Source organism: Macrobrachium rosenbergii, chromosome 8, assembly GCF_040412425.1.
Source record: "Macrobrachium rosenbergii isolate ZJJX-2024 chromosome 8, ASM4041242v1, whole genome shotgun sequence".
Classification (NCBI taxonomy): domain Eukaryota; kingdom Metazoa; phylum Arthropoda; class Malacostraca; order Decapoda; family Palaemonidae; genus Macrobrachium; species Macrobrachium rosenbergii.
The window spans coordinates 15,068,851-15,074,947 of NC_089748.1; positions in this window are offsets into that span (position 1 = coordinate 15,068,851).

Here is a 6,097-nt window from a genome sequence, read left to right on the forward strand (position 1 = left end):
TCTGCACCGGTTTTGGTGATGGTCATGACGCTGGCAACGGAAACACCTGGTAGGGTCCCGTATGCACTAAGATGTACCCTAAATTTGACTTCAGATCTTGTTTAAGGGTTGTTTGACATAAAAAAAAAAACTTGGTCACATGTTTCAAAACTGGCCTGTTTTCTGCCATTTTGAAATACAAGATGGCCGCCTGACAAAAATTATAAAAGTCAATAAATGACAGAATATGCTCAATATGCATATCATTTCAAAGGTCTTGAATAGGAGAATACATAATAGGATGGTTTGACATGAATTTTCATCAGATAAGGGTATAAAAAAAAAAAAAAACATTAAAATTAAAAGAAATTTATTCATACATAATTGTTTATCTATGTCTCCCAATACTGTGCGGTAGTAAAATTAAGCAAATAAATCATACACTTGTGCAACGAACTATTAATTGTTTGGAAAAAAAAAATCACACTCTCAAACCTTCATTTCACATTCCACCATTAAATCATCTTCACTGTCTTTGGAATCATTATGACTCTTTCTTATAGTGTTATGTGGATTGCTACACTACCCATTTACATCACACTTACCGAATTCACAGCAACTAATGTCTGCTACACGGCAAGGACATACATTTGACCTAAAGCATTTTTTACAGGTGCATGGAAATGGAAAATTGGTGGGTTGATTAGGTTCAGAAACAATAAGTGGTACCAGGAAGTCATCTTTCAAAATGTAACCATAATCTAGTGGATTCAGTATATCTATGGGAGCTTTTGTGGCATTTGTTCAGTGATAACATTGCAAAAAAAGCTCGCTTAATATGAAGCGGTATGCTATTTGAAGTTGGAACAAGTCTTTCAAAATGGTTTTTAATGCTTTTATGATGGTACAGGAAATATCGCAGCTCATTGAATGTATCTATGTTGACTCCACCAATGGCTCGGGCAAGAAACTGCTCTGCTTTGATTTCCATATCATGAGAAAGTTCTTTATTTTTTCCAAAATCTTTGATTAACTTTATTCCACCTTGCTCTGCTGCCTTGAATACAGCAAGTTTCGTTGAAACCTGGTTGGTCGTGTCACAACCACTAAGTGCATGGACAGCTGGAAGTACAGAAACTAGTGCTCTTTTGGTTTCTTGCCCGAGCCATTGGTGGAGTCAACATAGATACATTCAATGAGCTGCGATATTTCCTGTACCATCATAAAAGCATTAAAAACTATTTTGACAAAGACTTGCTCCAACTTCAAATAGCAGACAGCTTCATATTAAGCGAGCTTTTTTGCAATGTTATCACTGAACAAATGCCACAAAAGCTCCCATAGATATACTGAATCCACTAGATTATGGTTACATATTGAAAGATGACTTCCTGGTACCACTTACTGTTTCTGAACTTAATCAACCCCCCAATTTTCCATTTCCATGCACCTGTAGAAAATGCTTTAGGTCAAATGTATGTCCTTGCCGTATAGCAGGCATTAGTTGCTGTGAATTCTGTAAGTGTGGTGTAGGTGGGCAGTGTAGCAATCCACATAATACTATAAGAAAGAGTCATAATGATTCCAAAGACAGTGAAGATGATTTAATGGTGGAATGTGAAATAAAGGTTTGAGAATGTGATTTTTTTTCCAAACAATTAATAGTTCGTTATACAAGTGTATGATTTATTTGCTTAATTTTACTACCTCACAGTATTGGGAGACATAGATAAACAATTATGTATGAATAAATTTCTTTTAACTTTAATTTTTTTTTATTTATACCCTTATCTGATGAAAATTCATGTCAAACCATCCTATTATGTATTCTCCTATTCAAGACCTTTGAAATAATGTGCATATTGAGTGCATTCTGGTCAATTATTGTCTTTTATCATTTTTGACAGGCGGCCATCTTGGATTTCAAAATGGCGGAAAACAGGCCAATTGTGGAACATGTTGACCAAGTTTTTTTTTATGTCCAAACAACCCGTAAACAAGATCTGAAGTCAAATTTAGGGTACATCTTAGTGCATACGGGACCCTACCAGGGTCCAAGACTATTTCTTCTGAGGGGAAGTGTCCGGATATTCCGAGCCATACTTGGCCTGGAACGGGTCTTCTGAAAGTAGCTTGCACTTCCCTTGATCCTTTTGTTTGGCTGAGCAGTCAGATTTAATCCAGGGTTGCAACGTAAGAGGCCTGTCGTTCGGCTGGTAGCGTTCTGAATTTTAGTAGTCGTGGAAATTCATTCGTGTCTGAGACAGTAGGAGAAAGGGATAGACATTGAGGAGGTGGAGGAAGACGAGGTGAAGGAAGGGATAAAAGTTGAGGAAGAGGAGGGCGAGGAGGGAGGGAGGGGGGGATGAAGACGTCTAGGAACGAGGAGAAGGAGGAGGTGGAAGCAGGAGGGGAAGTTGGATGAGAGGATTCAGCTGGTGTTGCCACATTTCTTCCGGTGCTCCTCTTCCCTGATGGAGGGCGAGCTTCGTCGGTAAAATAACCGATAGGCGGAGGTCTTTCCTTCCTAGCAGGAGTTATCAATCTCTCTGACTCCAGATATAAACACTTCCAATATTCGGAAACTGTCCACGAAAACAGCAGAAAAACGGTGAGTGCTCAGGCCGTGAACTGCTAACACAGCTGTAGGCGTTGTCACTAAACAGTGTGGGGTTCCTCTTACATAAAAGCAAAATTACAGATTAATATAAACAACAGTTTTTTTAACAACATGCAGACTTAACAGCTAATCCTAAAATGTAAAATATGACGTCACTGATGAAATTCTACTGATCAGCGGGCCTCATTCTCTCGTTCGTGCCACGGCGTGCAAAAAGGGGCGTGGTTTCTTTCTCTGGCCGATTTTCGCCATTGTCGGTATTTTCTGTCGTATTCGGGAGTGTTCTGTTGCTCGTTTCTCCCTTCGGATTCCTCACACGTCTTGTGGTTTCCTCGAAGAAGGGAGGATGAAGTCCGTATTACTTCGTATGTTCAATGCGGGCTGTTGTAATAAGAACTGTGTACGTCATTTTGAGGCAAGGTCAATTTGTGCTATAAGAAGTAAATGGAAGCAGACGTGAATAATCTCTCCTTATTCCTGAGATGCTTACTTGAAGAGAAAAAGAAGTACAGACTGATTCATTCTAAATGAAAAGGTAGTCTCTGCACATAATGCCACTGACTTCATAGATATAGCATAAGAGAGAAATATGTCTAAACAACACACACACACACACACACACACACACACACACACACACACACACACACACACACACACACACATATATATATATATATATATATATATATATATATATATATATATATATATATATATATATATATATATATATATATATATATATATATGTATGTATATATATATGTAATTCATTTTACCAACACACGTACATGGTTTATGAAGTTGCAGTGATTCAAAGGAAAGACGGAATACTGATGAGAGATAGGGCAGGTTGTTTGGGAAACGGCACAGAAGGCTGAACAGAGCAGGTGTAATGAGGTGAATGGGGCGGCTTTCTTTTGATGCGCCTGCCATCAAAGGAATCCAGTTCTCTGAATGGAGAGATGGGTCCAATATCCCACTGGGAAAAAAAGCAAGGATTCGAGGTGTATGTTTTATGCATCAATGTTAAGATTCCTTGATCTGGGAAGATTGTGGCACAAACAAAAAAGAAACAAAAAGGTTCCTTTTACACAACCAGGGTGCATGAAGGTGTATACAGAAACCCCCACACATATCCGATCATCTGATACTGATTACATCCTCCCTAATATTCTCGGCACAAATCCACACAAGCAACAATAGTTCAAACAACAATGGTCTATTTGGAAGATCTTAAACCAATGAATGGAGGGTCAGAATAAAAGAAATATAAAAAAACTTCAATTCGTGTATTATGAGGATAAAAGCTTGTCGTCTTTAGGACAACAGGTTCTCTCTCTCTCTCTCTCTCTCTCTCTCTCTCTCTCTCTCTCTCTCTCTCTCTCTCTTATACACACATTTCCTTTCAGTGGCTAGAATTATTGACGTTGGGTGCATTTGATGCTGTTGCATCTGAATCCCACAGCGCACGAATCACGGAGCTTAATGGCAAAGAGGATATGCCAGGCGCATTCCCTCTGGTAAGCTGCCAGAAGGTAGGATCGCATATAGATAGAGCTCCTTAAAAGGATCAAATGAAGGCTCACGGATAAAGAGAAACAAAAGGAGGCAAACAAACACACACAGCAAAATCGGACATTGACAGACAAAACGAGTAGTGGTAAAGGGAAAAAACAGACAACATAACAGAACTACAGGCACATAATAGATTCATAAACAGAAGAGCTTGTGAAACATAATGCCCTTGTCCGCTATGAATTCCTATTTGACCTTTGACCTCTCTGTATGACCTTGGCCTTAATCTGAACCTCGCCCCGCACGTCGATGTCATTTTGAGGGCATGCATGCAGACTTGAAGTCTCCATTTCGAATATTTCAAAAGTTATGGCCTAGGTGAGTGAATGACAGATTGACTGATGAAACTGAGCTTGTCGAACCAAGCACTGAAGGGGCACTTTCAGCTACTGAGCGCTTAAGACCGTGAAAAGGGGGAGTTGGGGTGGTTGGACAGCAAGATGAAAGAAAGGAAGTGGGACCTGATGAGAAGTAAAAGGATAAATAGGGGGTGTAGCTAGGTACACTGACGGCATTAGCCTCCTACGGAGTTACGCACAAGGTCGATTGATTTTAGTCTCAGCAGGACAAACATCTAGAGAACCTAACAGACAAACAGACAGGTCAGTTAATATATCTATGCTGACGGTAAACCGGATGTATAATGATGCAGAAGACAGAAAGACACATACAAATAAGAATTAAAATATAAGATAATTAAAGGAAAAAAAGCCCCAGCGACGCAAACGATAGAATTCTTGAAAGTCAAACATGAAAGATTGTTGTAAATAGACAAAATAAACTAAATGCGAGGACGCATAACAAAAAGAAAAAGAGAAAGAAGTGAAGAAGCTGTAACCATAATAAAACAACGAGAGTGAAAAAGAAAACATGATAACATGCACAAAGAAATTTATTGTGTGACGTGAAGAAACTCAAAGTTGGTTTTAAGGTAAAAGAGACGGATATTTAAATCCGTAAGGAATCGAATGCAAAGAAATTTTCATGCAAGGAATACGGTAGATTTTTTAAAATTAAGATCTTGGCATTTGATTACGAGAAGTTCTAAAAGCAGAAAATCTTGACAACGCATTCAGATGCTTACATCTCGAAATCTAACCATTCCTCTTTGGTCTATAGCCTGTTCCCACAAGATTTCTAAGTAAGAGATCACTAATTTTGTTTTGAAACAGTGTGCAGGAAAAGAAAAATCCTGGATCTGGGTCCATCTCAAAATCTAATCAACACTTTTTTTTTTTTTTTGCCTATCGACCACCAAAACACAGCACTAAACTGAAATCGTTCTATAACAATGTTCGCTATCTTGGTGAGAGAGAAGCATGGAGAAAGTGAAAGAAAGAATTCTGGTTCTACATCCGGAGCCAGACCTGTCTACAGTCTGGCATGTCTTTTGCCACTCCAGAAAACACCTCTACAAAGTTCCTCTAAGTCATTGACAACTAATTTTTTTTTTTATGTAGACGCCTTTCCCTTCTCCCATAACCCATCTTGATATAGGTTTTAAAGAAAAATAATCCGGAGGCATTTTGTGGACTGACAGACAAACTAACAGACACACATGGTAATACTTTCTCCTGTTTCGTAGGCTGTGGTAATCTTTAAGAAATGTATGAAAGTAGAGGTTACAAGGAAGACAAAAATGTGTGTATATATTTGAGTGTACATATATATATATATATATATATATATATATATATATATATATATATATATATATATATATAAATATATAATATATATATATATATATATATATATATATATATATATATATATATATATATATATATATATATATATATATATATATATATATATATATATATATATAGATATATATATATATATATATATATATATATATATATATATATATATATATATATATATATATGTAATCATGAAGCTACAAATGTC